Consider the following 20,716-nt stretch of genomic DNA (forward strand, 5'->3'; position numbering starts at 1 on the left):
TTGTGATGAAGGCTATGTAAAAGAGTAATAAAGATGACCTATTTCTGTGACGTAATATGATCAATACTGCTGCTCCCTCTTTCTCGTTTTATTTTCATGAGGGAACAGTAGGATATATTTCTCAGAAGGCACACGTCTAGTGGTGCAAGGTAATGGGGGAAGCAAAATACAGACCACATTGCCCTCTTCTCTCTGACTGCTGCAGACATTGACATCCAGCCCTAGTGTCCTGACCGAATTAGTAAGTAGCGCTAACCTCCACATTTATGCCAGCTTCAGAAATTGCAGTGGAGGGACGGAAGTGTGTTCATAAGAGCCCCTCATTTCTAGAATGTAAGGGAGAAAGTCACAGCTCGTATCCCAAAAAGGAACATATGATACAGCACAGATTAGCAGGTGCCTGAAAATTGCTCAGAGCTATTTGGCTCCTGCTTGTAGTCTAGAAGTGCCTGGTTAGTGACACTAAGAGCCACTAATGTTTTTGACTCCCCAGGCCAACTGGTGCCAGACATACATACACATGTGACATTAAGTCTGTGTGTTTGCGAATGTTCAGAAATGAGCTTTATGCACATCTAAAAGATGCATAATGGGTCATATACAATGGAAAGACGGTATAGTGTGCTTTCTCGTGCGCGAGTTACATTTGCAGCAAATTTTCTTGCTCCTCACTCCCTGATGGCCCAGTAGCAGCTTCTAAACTCCCATTCATCAAATCTTTATTTTGATCCCTACGACGCATGATACCTCTGCCCCATGCTTGGGTAAAAGCAGTCATGGCATGTGGCAATCAAACCAGTTTTACCCATTCCATGACCCTCTTGAAACAACAATCTTTCCTATATTTTGGGATGAAAATGTAAAAGTGATATGCTCCAACATTTCGGGTCAATCCTTTAAACTTTGTTTATCAACAAATGACTACGATCCATTGAAGAAGATATTTCAGCATATCCTAGGATCCAGTCAACTGACCCATATTCCCCAAACCCAAATGCCCCAGCCCAAAACCACTTGAAAACAAGGAAAAGGTGTCACCCTGGGCCCGTTATTTTAGAGAAACTTCCCTTGGTGATCCACTGTTATTGAACCTGGTCAAAACTGAGACTTACATTTGCAAATGAATCTGCTTGAAATATGTGTCCCTTTTATGAACATGTTCCCTGTTCTCGCTTAAGTCAATTAGTTGCATCAGAAATGTCTTTCGACATTGAAAACTCGCTCTATGATTATCCTTGTCTACAGTGATACTATGTCTCCTTTTAGTGAGGTCTACTTACTCACTGTTAGAACAGTTGTTTCTGCAATACATGGGAGTAAAATGCCTGCCTACAAGTGTGGCTCCCCACATGCAGGACCTTCCCTATCAAACACTCTGACTACAATACCTCGGTCACTTCTTTTACTTGGACCAGATCTGCTGCTTGCAGAGCGAAGTGTTCATATCAAGAGCGTGTTCTTCTGTTGATTTCTTCTGTTCACTTTCAGCAACTTCCTCAAATTCCTGCTTAGCTGCTTATTTCTACTTGTAAACCAAAGCGTATGCCGCAAGTGGCTTTCTGGCACTAACCTAATAAAAGGCTGACCAAGTCTGAGACAGAGGTAAGTGAAAAAGACAGCTGAAAGTATCCAGGTTTTTAGTTTTGTGATAGAAAGGACGCAGGGATGAGGCATTGCAAATGGAAGATATAGTTTATTGTAGAGAGAGGGCGCAAGGAAAGATAAAGCATGCCTTCCTCTGCGAGCACTGCTTAAGTGGGGATTAATCAACAAGACTTGGTTGGCGTAACATAGGAGGCGAGAGCGGGTGTAAGGCTTAATTTTTGTCTTAATGAAAGAATGCCCAGAGTGGTAGAGAGAATGAAAATTTATACATTTTCAAAGCTGGGTAGCCAGTGAAGTTTTCTCCGCAGGGTGCTAGCGTAAGAAGAAATGTGAATGCCAAAGCACAAGTCAAGCTGCAGCATTTTCAAGAATCTGGAGACAGTGAAGATTATAAGCGTGGACTATCAAAGTAAAATATGTTGTCGTAATCAAGACGAGATTGAACAAGGGTGAAAGCAACTTTTTGATTTGAGGAGTAAGGAAAAGATTGAGTCAAGAAACAAGGGTGGTTCTCCAGAAACAATGTCTGCCCTGTCTGATTTTAGCCAGAGAGAATTGCAAGACATCCAAGTGGGGATGGCAGGATAGCAAAGTGGAAATTTAGAAGCTCCGATACCCAGTTCTCCATCCAGTCATAGGAGAGCTGACTATTTACATGGTAGTATGACGAGGCCAAGGTACTGGGGACAAGACGAGAGCGACTACGGTTGGGAGGACTACTAGGGAGAAATCCAGAGCCAGTCCTACCCCTGTGGTGAATGGTGGCAGTTGAGACGGCCCCACTTCCTGTCTTCCCCTCCTTATGCCAGTTTATTTTTTAGCAATCCACCTATAACGTGTGCCATGCCTCCTAAACAAAATGCTTGCCAGTGTTCTTTTGTTTGTTCGAGAGATGCATCACCTAGAAGCACTAAGAAACACCATACTTTGAGCTGTTCTCCAGGGCCGTAAAACAGCTGCACAAAAAGTGAGACCCCCACCACCAGCAACCAAGACCTCAGTCTTGTCATGATGCCTACTCCCGGGGGCCCAGACCACGTCCAGCAACCCCAGAAGCAGGCATCAAGTTATCCTAAGCAAGCCCAACAACCCCTGCTAGGGGCTATTTGGGTCCAGTCCTGGCGCCTATGGTGCCAGGCTCATATGGAGTCAGTCCTGGCGCTATAGGCACCAGGCTCATAGATTAAAACTCACCTGATGCAGACCATGCTGCAAACTTACCTGATGCAGACCATTCTGCAAGAGCTCCAAGCCAAAAGAGGCTTGGAAGGGACTACTTTACTTGGGGACTATTTTTTACTCGGGCGGGGCTGGAGAGGAATACTTACCTGGGACTACTTTGGAGGCTATTTAAACCACACCCGAAGAGCAGCACACGCTTCGCGTTATTCTGCATCCAGCAGCGCAACGCTCACCATGCCTGCAGGTCTGCATCCAGCCTTCTGCCACGCCCGCCTCGAGTTTGGAGCTCCTAGAAAAAGGGAGAAAGAAGGAGAAAAGGTTAGAACAAGAGAAATACCTTTAATCCTTACCTGAATTCACGATCCATCGTGCCTTCGAGCTGGAGGAAAGAAGTTATTTTATGCGCGTCGCCTCGCCTGCTGCAGTGCCGCGCTTAACTCACCGGCCTTCGCAGCATCTTCACATTCCACCGCATCCTCTTGTATGTTCCCGCCGCACTCCGGCACCTAAGGAGAAGACAAGAACAGCAAGGTGAGCCAAGGGAATACACAGAGGAATATTAGTTACCCTCTCATAGACTTACCTGATTTTACCACCGGGGGTACTATTCCTCTTCACAGGTCGGCGCAGCTTCCACTGCATCTTCGCCGAACCCCGGCCCCTAAGGGGAAACAAAAGGACAGCAAGGTGAAACAAATGGACTAACAAGGGGAACCCTCCTCACCACAATAGACTTACCTGATTTTACCGCCGGAGGTATTATTTCCCAAGACTTCATACTTTCAGTGCCTGAATAAGAGAGAAAGCAACAGGTTACATATTGACATTATTTTATCGAACTGTGTTGGAAAATACAAATCCTTACCAGAATACTACCGGTTGCCACGAGGAACTGTTCATTAGGATCAAGCTGCAACCTGCAAGGAATCGGACAAGAGTGAAAGTCAGGCATTTGAACTCTTCCGAACTTTATACTTACGGCGTCATGGCGGGAATCTCTGAGTCAATATTGTTCTGGAACTCACCAATTCCTTCGAGCCAGTGAAGCAACTGGTTATCAACGCACCCCTGCGCTCAATGCAGGATGGAGAGCTCATCTTTTCAAAACATCAGGTGAGACTATAAGAGGGGACATCAAAGGTGATCTGTGGGGAGAATAGCGGGGGTGTGGGGATTTACGCTCAACTACACGGGTGGTTAATTCCCTTTCTCCAAGCAAACGAAGCTAGGTGGGCCAGTCTAGTCCGTCATCTCGGCCCTACACGTCACATTGGTGGAGACCGCAGCTGTCCAGTTCCGATCGACGCCTCTGTGGGAGCCAGGTGAGCGTAACAGTCTTCGGCATACCGTCGCAGAGAGAGTAAGACCAGCAGAGCGATTGAGAGAGAGAGAGAGAGAGAGAGGAGACACAGCACATAGAGGGAATGCATAGTACTAATAAGCGACAGTGGCAATCACCCAGTTATTGGGTGCCATAGACCACCAGGGATTGTACTGGGGGAGAACAAACCCCTCCAACACGGGACTTAAACTTGGGGTAACCTGAAACAGGCCCCCCTGAAAGCAAACACATACAGTTGCCTTTCTGGTCCGTCATTGTTCCACAGCGAGCCTGCGCTGAGGAAGGGGATGGGGCTTAACCTACTACTTAAAGCTTTTTGTTTCTTCAACACCATCCAGGTGAGCAATACAGGATCAAATTAGCCAGGGACAGAGCACCAATGTAGAGAAAGAGAGGGGGATATAAGGAGACCAGAGGAAACAGGAATTGTTTTATTTGGGTGAGGTCAATGGAGGTGGAAAACCAAAGAAGCAGCAGTGTGTACAGGCAATTTCTGGAGACTGTGCAGTATTGGCTAGTGAGTGAATGTAGTACTGCAGTGTGATTATGCTTGTTAGTGTGGTTCGGAGAGTTTGTATAAGGAGTGACTGTGAAGTGTATAGTAATGAGTGAAAGGAGTGTGTCTGATTAGTAGTTATGTGGGAGTAGTAGTGGAGTAAGATGGAGTGTTGACAGTGGAGGGTAAATCCAAGTGGAGGTGAGTGAGACACATGAGGTTCAGAAAGTGGAGGGAGGAATAAGAAAAGAGGGTAGAGTCCAGGGAAGGGGTGGAGGAGTGGACGGGCGAGTGAGATGAGAGAGTGAGCTTGGTGGAAAAAGCCTGAATCAAGTGGGTCACCTATGAGGCACAATTCCCTATGCTGGTAGAACACTAATCCCTGGCTATAGTAGGGAAAGGTAGAAAGTCCCTGAGGGAGTCTAGTGACATATGGTCAAGGGTCTTTAGGTTAATATCTCTGTTAATTTAGCAATTAGCATACTGAGGGGGAAACAATTACTATTGTGAGAAACCTGAGGGTGGTTTCACATATAGACCCCTGGGATTCTTTGTTCAGGTGGCCAGGGCACAAACATCACCTTTGGAACCAGACGCTGTGAGTGGACGAGTGCAGGAGGATCACCTGGATGGGGGATCCTTGGGGACTGTTGGAGGAATGCCCTCAGGTGAGACGCAGTATTCCCCCTTTTGTCGAACAGCGCCTAGCCAATATCCCCTTTGTCTTTGGAGGATATTGTCAGCAGAATCCTGTCGAACTCCAACTCTTAAACTTAGAACAGGGAAAGAGAAAACACCATGGGAAATTAAACCATCTTTTGACACTTAAAAGTTTCCTAGTCCCCCCTCCCTCTTCTAAACCCAGAGGACATTTAATACATCCCTCTTTTTCTTTTTTTTTTTAATTCTTTTTTTATTAGGCAGCGTGGCAGCAAAACAACAGGCGAACAGCGCCCAGCAGGTACATACTGACAATACAGTTCATGGTACAGTCATACGGAGATTGCACACAAAATGATTCAGAGACAGAATTACAAACGACATGCGAGGAGGGGTGGCTGAGCAAAATAATATGGAAGGAGCTCTCACACTAGTGAGAAAGAGCAGGTGAAGGGGAAGCAGCCGGAGTCATGTCCAGGTCGGACAAGTAGGAGCGGAACCTAAGCCAGATGTCCCTAGGCCTGGAGTGGGTAGGTTGCATGTGAGACCAAGTTTCCTCGGAGTCAGAGGCCCAAGTAACCGCCTTTAACCATTGGGCATGTGTGGGGGGAAAGGGGCGAAGCCAACAGAGCAGGATGGACCGAACCGCTAAGAGCATGCAGAGGCCAGCCAGTTTTTTGGAGTTTCGAGGGAGGCCAGGGAGGTCGTGGAAGAGACACAATGCTGGGGAAGGATCAATGGGGTGATCAAGCATAGCAGATACCGTCGAGCAAACCGCTCCCCAGAACAGTGAGAGGCGGGGGCAGGACCAGATCATGTGGATGTAGTCCGCGTCATCATGCCCGCATCGAGGGCAGCTAGACGGATGCTCATTGGACATGCAATGCAATCTGACCGGAGTATGGTGGAACCTATGCAGCACTTTTAACTGAATGAGTTTAAATCGGGAATTGAAGGACACCCGGTGAGTGCGGTCGCATAAATGTGCCCAGCGGTCGTCTGACATTTCCACCCCCAGGTCCCTCTCCCAAGACCCCCTGAGTTTAGAAAATTCTGGGAAGGATCTGGACTGCAGTATGGAGTATAACCTGGAGATTTTACCTTTCATGGGTGAGGGGGAAGTGAGTTCCCCAATGGCCGGGTCGTCTGGTGGTAACGCAGGGAATGTTGGATAATGACGCTTAAGGGTCTTACGGAGAGACGCGTATTGAAGCCAGACACTCCGGTCACTCCTCAAGGGTAGGGGGAGATCAGTCCACTCAATAAATATGCCCTGGTCAAACACGTCTCGCAACAGCTCATAGCCTGCTTCGGCCCAGCAACGAACAGTAAGTGGTGCGACCTGGGGGACCCCCGGGAGGAAGTTCCAGAGGGGAAGGTTGCCGTGGAAGGCGCGGGCTACTCCAAGCAGCTTCCATGTTTTGGCTAATGCAAGGGATGTGCAGGCGACCGGACTCTGTGAATCCAGTACCAGAGGAGCGGGTTGTATAACCAAAGAGCGGATTTCGCGGTCACAGACCGCAAGTTTCTCGAGCCGGACATGAGGGGGGGGTCAGTTGTGTTGAACCAATGGGAGATATATTGGATCTGGGATACTAGCCAATATTTAAGAAAATCAGGGGCACCAAAGCCCCCCCTGGCCATGGGGGTGGACAAGGTCTCATACTTAAGCCGGACCGCTCCTGAGTGCCAAAGGAAGGAGTTGATTGTACGAGTCAAGTCGCGAAAAAAGTCCGCGCCTGGCCACAAGGGTACGTTGGCAAACTTGTAAAGCAGCTGAGGTAACACCACCATTTTCAATAGGCCCATTCTGCCCGCGAGAGAAATCGGGAGCTTGTCCCAGGCTAAAACCTTAACGGACAGATGTGTAAGGTACTTCCGAAAGTTCTCTTCGAAGGTTAGTGCCTGTTGGCGCGTTACTGCTATTCCCAGGTAAGTGAATGTGGATTGAGCCCATGTGAATCCCAGAGTGTCAGGGGGGGAGGTGGGGAGTGCATTCCGTAAGTGGAAAAAGGGTGGATTTCGAGCAATTCACCCTAAGGCCCGAGACCCGGCCAAAATAAATGATATCCTCCAGCACTGGAGGCAAGTTGAAAGATGGAGAGCGAATGAACAACAACGCGTCATCCGCATATAGGGAAACTATGTCCGCCCTCCCGGCAGTACGGAGGCCTCTGTGGGCATGGCGGTGACGAAGCATGTCCGCGAAGGGCTCTATGGCAATTGCAAAAACCAAGGGAGAGAATGGGCACCCCTGCCTCGTCCCCCTGGCGATCCCAAAGGAAGGAGAGCAGTGGTCACCTGTACGGACCCTAGCCACGGGGGACGAATAAAGTAGCTTGACCCAAGAGAGAAAGGAGGAACCAAATTTACAGCTCTCGAGAACCCGCCAAAGGAATTGCCATGATACCGAATCAAAGGCCTTTTGCATGTCCAGCGTGGCCGCTACAGCCTGAGTCTCTGGGCTAATCCTGTCAATTATATTAAATATACGCCTTAAGTTCAGGGAGGTGGACCGCCCCGGGACGAAGCCCGCTTGTTCGGAATGAATGATGGATGGTAGGATGGGGGCCAACCTGAGAGCCAGGGCCTTTGCGTATATTTTGGCGTCGCAATTTATAAGGGAGAGCGGACGATACTATCCACAATGCGAGGGGGGTTTGCCAGCCTTTAGCAATACTGTAATCGTGGCCTCACGTAGCGAAGGGGGGAACACACCTGTCTCGACCGACTCCTCCCACACAGCCAACAAGTGGGGAAGGAGAAGTGACTTATAGGACTTGTAAAATTCGACTGGGATACCATCCGAGCCGGGGGCTTTCCCCGAGGATAGGGAATCAACAGCGTCGGAGAGCTCCTCCAGTGTAAGTGGGGAGTCAAGAGAGCCCGCGGCCTCAGGGGATAAAGTTGACAAGGGAAGGGAATTGAGAAAGGAGTCGATTTCTTCCACTGATACTTCGTCCGAATTGGAGTATAGGGACTTGTAAAAATTAAAGAATTCCGCGTTGACGTCCCGGGAGGAGACAGCCAAGGAGCCGTCCAGTCTCTCAATCCCGAGAATGTGTGGGGAACCTGTCTCATGTCGGATCAACCTCGCAAGGAAGCGACCAGGGCGCTCGCCCTCCCCGCGATGCCTGGGTTGTCCAGAAACCTCTGTTCACGATCAGCCAGGGAGCGAAACGTATCCAATTCTGCCCCAATGGCCGCTAGGTTACCCGGAGAAGAGTGAAGTGAAAACGCAGCCTCCATGGTCGACCACCTGGATTCACTCTCGGCTAGATCTCTCCGAATCGATTTGAGGACTCCGTTTTCCTTGGAAAGTGCAATCCCTCTAATATAGGCCTTGAAAGACTCCCATAGTGTGGCTAGTGATGGTACCGAGCCTGCGTTTAACTCAAAGAACTCTTCAATAGAGTCCTTGAGCTCGGAATGAAACTCTGGATCGAGTAGGGCGAGGGGTTTCAGTCTCCAACAGCGGGACCGGCCAGGATCAGGGGCCCAGCTCACGGTGATGGTCACTGGAGAGTGGTCGGACAAGGTTCTGGGTAAAATCATTAACTGTTTCACGTCTTTAACCAAGACATTGGAGATCATCCAGCGGTCAATTCGGGAGTATGAGTCGTGGACTGAAGAGTAGAATGAATAAATGCGGGAGTCGGGGTAAAAGAACCTCCATGCGTCCACCATGGCCAAACGGGGTAGGGATGATAATGCAGCATAGGCTGCCCTGGAGAGATGACGGGGCTTGGACCCAGATCTATCAAGGGCTACATCGAAGATATTATTAAAGTCACCCCCCCAGAGAATTGGGACAAGGGGGAAGCCATCTAAAAGGGACGTGACCTGTCTGTAGAACTCAGGGTCATCGAAGTTGGGGCCATAAATGTTCAACAAAACCACTTCTTTCCCTTGAAGCGTGGCGTGTAACAGAACATACCTGCCCAGGGGGTCAATATGTGAAGAGATGAGGGTGAACCGGAGACTCTTGTGAATAAGGGTCATGACCCCACGACTTTGAGTAGAGAAGTCGGTAAAGAATCTATGAGGGCCCCAGGTTTTGGCGAAACGCACGCATTGCTCCATGCGAGCATGTGTCTCCTGCAAAAAGAGAATCTTGGACCCGTGGCGCTCAGCCTGCAGCTGGAGCTGCCTCATCTTTCTATAGTTCCCCAACCCCCGAACGTTCCAACTCATAAAGGTTAAGTCCCCCTCAGCCATAGATGTGATAGTGGTAGAGTCAAAAAAGGTGTCCAAGACCAGTGGATGAGTGCTGCACCATGGTCCGCCTTCGCTGCCAGCGCCAATTTTCTGATAATAAAACCCCAAGCATGTCCCACCCCCACCCACATCCCCCTCCCAAACAGAGGAATGACAATCCCAAACCCCTTCAACCAAAACCAAACTAGAGGCATCAGCGCCTGGCGGCCTGTAGGCCGGGCTGGCCGCAGCGCTCCGGGTTGCAGCAGGACCAGTAGAGCTTAAGGTGCAACTACAAACATTGTATGTAACTTAGACAGGGTGTCTTGCACTTAGCAGTATGGCACATCATTGAAATGAAAGGAGAAACTTGAACAAGCCGAATCCGGGAGAGAGGATCAATGCGGCACCGGTGACGGGGAAGGGCCGGACCCGGCCGCCCCCCGCAGGGCCCAAGGGGGAAGCTGCAGAACTGTGGACAGAAGAAGGAAGTCAACCTGGGAAGTGTTCGTCCATAAACTTGGAGGCCTCCTCCGGGATCGTGAAGAAGAACACCTGATTAGCATGTTCTATGCGCAGTTTGGCGGGGTAGAGCACGGCATATTTAACGGAGTGATCTCGCAGCCTCCGCTTCACAGCTTGGAAAGTCTTGCGTTCACGTTGGACGGCAGTCGAGAAGTCGGGGTAAAGATGAATCCTCGCACCCCCCAATAACAGCTCGCCCTTGATCCTTGCGGCTCTGAGTAGAGTATCACGATCCCGGTAGTTCAGGACCCGGGCGATGATGGGACGAGGCGGAGCCCCGGGTTTGGGTTTAGCGGAAAGGGCACGGTGCGCCCGCTCAATAGCAAAGTGAGGGGAGAGCTTGGGCGAATCCAGAAGTGACATTAATGTGTGCTCAACGAAGTCCTCCATTGGCTCGTGTACCTCGCTCTCAGGGACCCCAATAACACGAAGGTTATTGCGCCTTGAGCGGGATTCCAAGTCCTCGTTCTTCGTCTCCACCTCGAGGACTCGGCCAGAGAGAGCGACAACCTCGGAACGCAGTGCACCCAGTGCATCCTCGGCGGAGCCGACCCGTGTCTCGACCTCAGACACGCGACTATCGGTCCTCTCGATGTGGGCCTTGATCGATCAATATTGTGCCGTTCATATTGTCCAGTTTTGAGTTTAGGGCAGTGAAACCCTCCCTGATAAAGTCCATCATGTTTTGGGATTCAGGTGCCACTACGGACGACGACGCAACCGGGGCCCGCTCGATGGAGTCCTCCGGGGATTTCACAGCTGCCTTCGCAAACATGTTGATGGAGCTCTGTTTCCTCGTGCCCCCCTTGGTCATTTTGACAAGGGTGATGGTTGAGTGGGGTAAAGGGGTACCACTAGCAGCCCCGAGAGGGAGACGGGGGGGATCCCAGGCCGTGCAAGCCAATAATCCAGGTAGGGTACGTGACAAGAGAGGGAAGCAGGGAATGTCGTGGCCACGCGACTATGCCGGAGAAGTGTAGACCGCAGGGATCCAGCCCGATCGGGAAGGTGTGGAAGACAACAGTGGGGGGCCTTGAAGGTGGGAAATCCCAGCGATGGAAGAGCGGGGACCAGCGGTATTGACGGCACCCCTCTGCAGAGTATCACTCCGGGTGGAGTGGCAGTAGCCTCCAAAGCAATGAAGCGGGGAGAGGCCAGCCCCCAGTGAACGATAGGGCCACACAGAGCAAGGGATTCCAGCCAAGGTAGAAGCAATGTGAAGTTGGTGAAGGCCGAGTAGCCCCCCAAGGGGGGGGGAGGGCAAGAGCTGGGCTTCACAGCAAGAGAGCCAGGAAGGTCAGGGCTCACCAGGCGGAGCCGGTAGTCGTCGCCCGTGGGCCTCCGGCACCACTCACCGCAGAGGGGAAGGCCCGCCAAAGAGGGGCGACCCCAGAGACCCGAGGCAGGGAGGCGGTAGTTCAGGCGCAAAAAGTCAATGGAGCCTCCACAGCTCGCACCCGGAGGCCGCGCCGCTCCAGCAGCGCAGCGCGTGCAAGCCGGGGAGGAAAGGTCCCCACGACCCCCCCGCCGGCCTCCAGGAAGAAGGGAAGGAGATCCCACGGCGACTCCCAAGCTGGGAAGAAGGAGCAGTCCAGGCGACTCGCCAGGAATGGCGGGGGCAGCGTGTCCCAGGCCCCCTCCAGCAGATCGCAGATGTAGGAAGGAGTTCAGCGAGGCCCCAGGCGGATTCGTCCACCCTCCGCCGGGGCTGGCCGCGGCTCACAAGATCACCCCAGGCCCCCGATCAACGTCCGGGCCGGGGCCGCAGGAGCCCCGAGGCAGCGGTCGCAAGGTCGCCCGCGGAGGCAGCGAGACCCCCCGCAGCACGTACCTGGAAGCCGCGCCGCTCCAGCAGCGCGGCGTGTGCTGTCGGGGGGGGGGGGGGTGAGAGGCTCCAGCGACCTCCCCACAGGCCGCGGAGACACTCCGGAGAGGGCAAGGAGGCCCCGAGGTGAAGTCTGCAGCAGGGAAGAGAGAGCGGGGCGGCCGCGCCACAGGCCCGACGTCCCTCCAGGGACACGGGGGCAGCGCACCCCAGGCCGCACCGTCCCAGAAGAAGAAACAGCTCGGCCGGCGGGTCACGGTCCCAGGTCTCCGTCGACCCCGCCGCCAGGAAGGATGAGGCACGCCGGCCCCCACCGATGCCCGGCAGATGTGGGAAGCAGCGCGGCAGGGCCTCGGGCGGGTACGTCCACTCCCCGCCGGGGTTGGGTTTTAGGCGCGCAGGAGCGCCGCAGGCGGGGGGATGGGCACTACGGAGTCGGGGAAAGCCCTTCCCGGCTCCGATTTACAGCAGGACCGGGTCCACAGGATCCCTGAAGCAGTGGCAATAAAGTTGTGTGCCCCGTACACGGCAGCAGTCGGAGAAAGCACCATAAAACAGGGTTATGAGGTCCGCTCGCCACGGAGCTCACGCATCAGGCAGCCATCTTGCTCGGCGCACAACAGCGCCCCCACATCCCTCTTTTTCTGACGTGTCCGTACACAAGCTATATACCCTCACGACAGGAAACTACAATTCACTTACCCCACTGAGTTACCGATGTAATACAACTAGAAAGAATACCTCTAGTAATATGCAGTGGTCCCGCACTACTGAGACCAAGCAGTGTCAAGCGCTCAATCACATTCACACCCATTCTGCCTTTAAAGGACAATTATTCCATCACAACTCCCCCCCTCCCCAATTTCGAAAATCACTAAGAAGAGGAGGCAACTAAGAAGAATAAAGATTACTCAAAACCACACTGAGACAGAAGACCGACTCCCCCATGTTGATACTGGACTGTCCCACTAATAGTCAGGCCAAGGACAGGCAGACCCAGCCCAGAACTTAAACGTGCAGTCTGTTGATGAAACCCAGGTGTATAAAAGGTGGAGTTCCTGGCAGAACAGGGAGCAGCAGTTGGGAGAACGGAAGGGAGGCTCCGTGGCGGAGTCCAGCAGGGGATCCCTTCTCAATCCCAGCCGCACTTGCTACTTGGGGCCAAGGAAATGCGAGACGCTGGAACGCTGTCCCAGTGTGGCTGGAGGCTTGCAGCCTGGAGAGAGAACCAGGTGAAGCACGAGCAAGGAGAGCTGCTTGCAACTGGCCAGATACCACCTTTCTGCTATCCATGTGTGGTGTGGCGCCAACAATCTCTGCCTTAATGCCAGCAAGACTGAGATTCTCCTCATTGGCACACCTGCACCCTCCTTTCCTATCACTCTGTGGCCGCCCTCCCTTGACCCTCTTCCTACGCCCACCTGTGAGGCTAAGAATCTCAGGGTCATCTTCGACTCCACACTTTCCTTTTTTTCCCAGTTCTCTGGTGTCTCAAAAAAGTCAAACTACAAGCTGCACCTCCTCAGAGGCATTCTTCCTTTCCTCACCTTCCCCCAGAAGCTCACTGTCTCCAGAGCTCTGGTTCTCTCTATGCTGCACTACTGCAACAGCCTCTTTCTAAATCTGCCTGCCCCTACTCTCCTTCCTCTACAACTCATCCAGAATAGGACTACAGAACTTGTCCTTGGCCTCAACCCAATACCTCCAACTCTCTCTTTGGAAATATCTTCCAACTCAAGCTCTTTGCTTCTCCAACTCCTTGAGTGTCAGTCGCTTCTCCAAGCAAAGAGTTGGGGGCAGGTCTCTTTCTTCGGTTGGTGCCTCCCCCTGGAACAGCCTCCCTGCTTCTCTGAAACTTGAGCAGAACCATCTCCGGTTCCGGAAGCACCTCAAGACCTTCCTTTTTGCTTCCGCTTTCTCTCTTCCTCTCCCCTGCTGATCTCTTGTCTGATACTTCACTGGTCACCTGGCTACCCTCTGAATTCAGGCCCAGTTGCCTGCCCGCCCAGTTGCACTCCCGCACTGCCTCCTGGCATCCCCTGCATTTGTGGTCTGTATCTGCAACCCCACAGTCACCTTACCTGCACTTATTGACACCCATTGTCTGCACTTTTAGCACCCACACTTGCCACTTGTTGGCTGCACTACTTGTTCGTGACTCCGTATCTGGCACTTGCCCATGCCCCCCACTACACTTCTCCCGTCCACTCTATCCTGCACTTGCAATATCTCAGTGTCACTACTCTAGTAAGATTGTTGTTTTTGTCCTCCCTCTGTTTCCCCTCTTGCCTCGTTGCGCCTTGAAACACTTGTGTATCAGCGCTTTATAAATGCCATATCATATCATATGCAGAGGAGAGAAATAGGAACAGGCATAGGGACCATAAAGTTTTTAATAAAAACCCTTGAACCGTCTCTGAGACTTTGAGTGATTCTTCCACCACCTCTAACAGTAGGTATAGAAAGAAAACTCAAGAGTGTAACCAAGTGGGGGATGTACGGGGTTGAATAGAATGTGAGCGCAGTAGCCGGGAGACCTCACAATTGAGGGAACAAGCGAAGGACATGAAAGTAAACCTAGAAATTAATTGGACACTGTGGGATAGGAAAGAGGCCTTGACCTGTAACCCCTAGGCTTAGAAGGTTGTCTTACAAGATGGTATCGTTGACAGCATTGAAGGTGGCCAAAAGGTGAAGCATGTTCAGTCCAAAGATTTAATCCAGAGCAGCAAGATATGTCAAGTGCTGCCATGTAGGCAGTTTCAGTGTCTCTGCCTGGTTGTAAGCTAAACTGTAAAGGATGTTGGAGTGAGGAGCCTTCAATAAAGGTTTGCAGCTGGTTAGTGACTATCAACTCCAAAGGTTTTGCTTGAGCAGCGAGAGGAGTTTAGACAATAGATGCCTGGTAGAAGAGGTTTGAGACTCGGTATTTTTAGAAGAGGACTGAGCACTGCCACTTGGAGAGAAGAGGCGACAAAAGCCTTTTCGAAAAGTAGCACTCCGTATTGGAAGAAGAGCTGAACAAATAATAGCAGGGCATTGCTCAGGAATTTTGACTGGAATTCAATTAACAAAAAGGTAGGTATTTACCACAACCAGTGAAAACGTGGGCCAAGAACATGAATTGTGAAGAAAACATTAGAGTTCTAAAGGATGAGCTTAATCGTAAATATATAGTATATTTAAGCTATGTTAAAAAATAACTATAATCTAATGCAATGGAAAAAGCATCTATATACATATGTTTGAGGCTTGTGGATTTGCTTAGAATGACATGCTGTGCATAAGCTGACATCTAGTGGTAAATGCGGAGTATTGTATTTGAGTTTCGAAAAGGGAAGTCGACATGGCGTGCTTGTAATACTATCCCTGTGTGACGTATATTATTATTACTATCATTTAACTTTCGACAGTCGCCTCGATGATCGATCCTCCATCATCTGATGACTACTGTCTGAAGCTTTGACAAACTTCTCCTTCTTGACGGCTGGCTGCGGCCATCACCAGGCTTCGGCCTTGCAATGGGGAGAGCAGGGTGCCATCTCTACATTTACATTTCTTTATAGAATGCCTCTTTCCACTTTCTCTACTGATTTCTGTCTAGCTGCTGCTAAATTCATACACTACTATGGAACGGACTCCTTTAAATGTTGTCCTTCCTGCAATACAAAAATAATTTCCCTCGAAAGATACACACCAAGTGTGTAACAGGTGTCTTTCACGCGATCATGCCGAACAGTGTTGCGATTCCTGTAAGATTTTGAACCCGAAAATGCTTAAGGACAGGCGCACCAATCGGTGGGCGGACTCGGCCATGCAGTCCAAACCCCTTTCCTCCACTGGCACTGTTAGGTCTGACGAGAAAGAGCTCAGCAGCTGTAGCTCCGTTTTGGAATCCAAAGACTTATTAGAGGAGTCGGTAGACTCCCACGTCCCTGTTGCCAGCCCCACTAGGCAGGCCGAAAGCTCTGCTATGGGGAAGTCCACTGGCGACAAGGGCACACACATGGTCTCTCTAAAACGTACAACCCCAGACTCCATCACTCTCCACCTCATGCCTCAAGCCATCTATGAAGACCCTTCTAATGTCTTTCAAGATGATCTCTATTTGGTGCAAGACCAAGGGGGGGGGGATCAGATTCTTCGGCGAGGGGATGCTGGTCAGGGTACTTGGCCAGCAACTCCCATCCATGATACCATGGATGTGCCAGATGTTGTTTTTGGCGATGATGATCCTCTACAGTAGCCCAGGGAGATTGAGGACCAACTCATTTTTAATAATCTGCTTAAAAGGGCACCAGAGCATTTTCAAATAAAAACACAGGAGAGTACTTCTGACCCTGACTTTGTCAAGAACAACCTAAAGGAGAAAAAGCCAATGTATCCCCCTCTTGAACTCTATTAAAAAGAGTATTGCGCCTTCTCTTCTCACACCATCACTCACACGGGTAGTAAACCCTTGGGTGGAGAACATTTTCAAGCTGACACCAACTGACCCCCTATATATTTGGGGTCCTGTAACACCTGACTAGTGGTCATTACCACTAGGAAGCGTGCTGGCGTGCCACTGTCCCAATACTGAGGCACCTCCTGACAAAGAATGCAAGAAGCTTTATGCTTTAGGCAAGAGATTCACTGCTTCAGCAGCCTATTAGGAATGTATTGCCAACAATACTATGCTGTTAGCAAGCTTCAGCGATGTCCAGTGGGGGATGTTCCATAGTAACTTGACTGACGTCCCGAGCCAACCAAGTCCCAATTAGTCAACATAATTAAAAAGGGTAGACAGGTCACCCATCCATAACCTTTTTAAAAAAAACACCTTGAACTCAGCTGAAACAGCAGGCAGAGTCCTTGCACATGGAGCCATATTCAAAAGGCACTCTTGGCTGCGTAATTCTCGATTCAAACCAGAAACTCAGGCCACTTCAATGAACAATTGAGAAAGGGCACAGCCTTCTTCACATACTTGGCAGCGCAACACAAGATGAGTTTATATCAACTTTTAATACGGAGCAAGGGGTAGTCTCCGTACCTTCACCGGCAGACGACACTACTATAGGCACAGGACAAAACATTTTGATATTTCAAGACCCCAATGGTTTAAAGTAGCACTTTAATGAACAAGCCTTTTGAGGAATCGGTCCTGTTTGGCAAGGCTGTCAATGAAAGTTTATAGCCTGTGAAGAAGGAACATGACACGCTTAAGACTCTTCCTAACAAGCCATTTGTCCAACGTGGAGTTTTTAACACCCGCCTTTCCTTTTGCTCCAGCCCACATATTGAGGGTTCACATCTACGTCTTCTTCCCGATACACACCGCAGGTTACACAATCTTCCTACCAATCCTCTCAACATTGAGGTTTCAGATGAGGTAGAGGCAGGAGTGCAGCCTCTAGTGGCTCCCCTATCCCTTCGCCTGCCTGTAAGTGATTTTTCCATCAAGTTTCCCTCCCATCTCCAGTAGGAGGTCGAATTTCATCATTCACCCACGGATGGGAGGAGATAACCTCAGACCAGTGGGTGCCGTCTACCGTCACAGGTGGATAGTCCATTGAATTTCTACTGAAACCCTGTTACCATCCTCCAAAGCACAGATGGATGTTGCAAGAACATCAGCTCATCCTACATGCAGAAGTGGCGACATTGCTTCAGAATGGAGCCATATAAATCGCCCCCTTTCTAGAGGTAAGCAAGGATATGTATTCACTGTACTTCCTTGTACCCAAAAGGACTTAAAGGGATAGTGCGCTCAAACATTTTATTGTCCCAAAAGATCAAAAATATATGTAAAACATATTTGTAAAGAAAGTTCCTATGTAATATTTTGAGCAAATGAGACTCGGTGTTTACATGGGGACATCCATTTTGTGATTTCAAGCAGCCTCCCCTGTGCATGTTCAGCTCTGCTCCGGCGGCACTAATAAAGCGGCAAAAGCCCCCTACTGGGAGCTTTTGCTTACTGTGCCAGAGCAGAGCTTGACATGGAGAGGAGGCTGCCTTCACTTTCATTTGACGTTTTCTGTGCTCCCAAAGTACAGGGAAGCACAGAAAATGTAAATTGAAAGGCAAAGAAATTATAAATACTTTGCCGGCTGCTCGCAGAGTTTTCATAATTGCTGCTGCTTTCTTTTCTAGTTTCCTATGCGCGGGAAACTAGAAAAGAAATCGCAGCAATTATGAATACTCTGCCGGATGCCGGCGAAGCATCCATAATTGCCTGGACTTGCCTACAAGAAAAGGTGCAGCAATAACGCTGTTGTATTTAATTGCCGGTGGTTAGAAAACCACGGAAATCATAAATACAACAATGTTGTTGTATTTATGATTACCGTGGTTTTCTTTCTGGGTTTCCCGGGCTGGACGAGCCTGGGAAACTTAAAAAGAAAACCACGGCCTTTATAAAGACAACAACATTGTATTTATAAATGACGGTACTTTCGCTCGGGGGAGCTCGGGAGACTCAAAGCGAAAGCCGCTGCAATCATAAATACAACGTGGTTGTATTTACAATTTCTGTGGTTTTCTTTCTAAGTTTCCTGGGATCCTCCAGAGAGTGAGTGAACTGCAGGCGCTCGCAGTTCAAGATCCATTTGTCACCATTCACAAGGACAAAGTGGTTTTACGCACACATCCCCACTTCTCCTAAATTCATCTTCAAATTCCATGTCAATTAGTCCATAGAATGCCTGGGTTTTTTCCAAAACCCTACAAATCCAGCTTAGAAAAGCCTCCATACATTAGAGGTCAGAAGAGGTGTAATGTATTAGTTTAATAAAACTAAACCACGGGTCCAGAAAACAGACCTGTTCTTTGTTAACATAGCCACTGGAAGAGAAGGGGATCCTGTCTCAGTCGGCTATTTGAAAATGGGTTGTAAAATGCATCCAGATGTGTTATTCTCTTTCAAAGAGAACTTTATCCTTAAAGCCCAGAGCACACTTGACTTGATGCACAGAGGCTACTTTAGCTTTCATTGCAAATGTACCTTTAGATGCCATTTGCAAAGCAGCTACCTGGCGTTCAAATCACACCTTTACAAAGCGTTTCAGGTGGGTCAGGCGGTATTGAAATATCTTTTTGCCTCTGTACCTTCTAACATCCCACCACCATCTCCTGGTACTGCTTGCTAGTCTATGTACAGCATGTGATTCTAAGCTGATAGACAAGCCTCAGAAGGCATATATTATTTACCATAATCATATTTCTAATGCTTGTATCTGCTTAGATTCAAATGTGCCCACCCTTCTTCTCCTCTTTGAGTTGAAGGCAGATGGATGGCTAACACCTTCTTTATCTTCTGTACTCGCACATACTTCATGCTCCCTCTTGTCAGAAACAAAACAATCAGAGGGGCCTTGAAGCAAGAAGGATCTTGGGTACAAATCACATCACACCAGGATACTATTACAAGCACGACCTGTCAACGTCCATTTTCGAAACTTGAAAACAAGAATGCAATAATCTGCACCTACCACTCAATGTTGGCCTATAAACAGCATGTGAATCTAAGCAGATACAAGCATCAGAAATACAATTACGGTCAGTATATGCGTGTGTGTATATATACATATACACACATATACTGACCGTAATTGTATTTCTGATGCTCGTATATATATATATATATATATATATATATATATATATATATATATTTCTGAGGCTTGTGGAATCTGCTTAGATCACATGCTGTGCATAGGCCGACATCTAGTGGAAGCTGCAGAGTATTATAGTTTGTTTTTCGAAACTCGAAAATGGGGGCGTCGACACAGGGCGTGCCAGTAATACTATCCCTAGTGTGACGTCCCCTGTACCCATGATCCCTCACGCGTCTAGGACCCTCAGATTGTTTTTTTCCGCCATACTGGTCAGAAGCATTTCGCGGAGTTCCTGGCACTAAGCCATAATTTTGCAAAAAATTGATAATTTTACCCCTTTCTCCACCCAACTGTCGAGATACCGAATTTCTACACTCGACGCCGGATCGGAGAGGATTTCGACCGTCGACTACACGACGGATTTGGGCCTCGAGGTTTCCGTCTCGGCCCGGGCCTGGGCCGCTAGCCAAGGCCCTGCAAGTAGGGAGAGTGGGGGGTGGTCATACTCTACACTCCTGTAATATATAGATACACATGTATATTCCTACATTTACCAGCCCGCTGCCACAAGGTGCGTATGGAGGGTACCCCTTTCCAATTCTGCCCCAAGTGCAATTGCAAATACCCTTGGGTCGACAGGCACGCCATGTGCAACCTCTGCTTGCCGAGGGACCACCCCGAGGCAAATTGCAGAGCCTGTAGTAGGTTTAAGCCTAAAACACTTAAGGACCGTTCAATCAAGCGTTGGGCCCACCACGCCAGGCGTCAAGAGGCCATGGCAGCGGAGGGCGCCTTCAGCGACGGCAGCGACGCCGTACTTTTGGACGGCGAGGGCTTTATGGCGTTGAAAGACAACCGAGCGCAAGTCCCTGACCTCGGAAGGTCGACTGGCAGGCCGGCTATGGGGAACACCCCTGGCGACACGAGCGCTTCCCATGACACTCTCACAAAGCACACAAAGTCCAACCGAGACTCGACGCGCACGTCGAGTTCTCGGAAAGAGGCACGTAGAGAACGGTCCGAATCGGCGTCCTCTGGGCGCTCTCGATCTAGATCGCCGCACGACGCTAGGCAAGCATCCACTATTGCCAAGAGTGCCTCGCTCCCTAAGGTCACGGAAGCTCGATTGTTGGAAGACAAAGCCGACTTCCACCCTCAGGCCCCACTCCAAGAGTCGGTGCCCGCAGACCGTATTACTACAGATCCCGACCCCCTACCTCCACGCTCGAAGGATAGGGTCAAGACCCCCGAACCTCGACGCCAGGCGTCGAAAAGCTCAGAGG

The 20,716-nt window shown here is 50.0% G+C and overlaps 1 protein-coding gene across 7 annotated transcripts in view; it reads left to right on the forward strand.

The window, feature by feature from the left end:
* DYNC1I2 (dynein cytoplasmic 1 intermediate chain 2) overlaps positions 1 to 20,716 on the forward strand; it is a 1,097,199-nt gene that overhangs the window by 488,641 nt on the left and 587,842 nt on the right. The window lies entirely within an intron of this gene.

This window comes from Ambystoma mexicanum, chromosome 9 (assembly GCF_040938575.1).
Source record: "Ambystoma mexicanum isolate Mex_15411 chromosome 9, UKY_AmexF1_1, whole genome shotgun sequence".
In the NCBI taxonomy this organism is placed as follows: Eukaryota; Metazoa; Chordata; class Amphibia; order Caudata; family Ambystomatidae; genus Ambystoma; species Ambystoma mexicanum.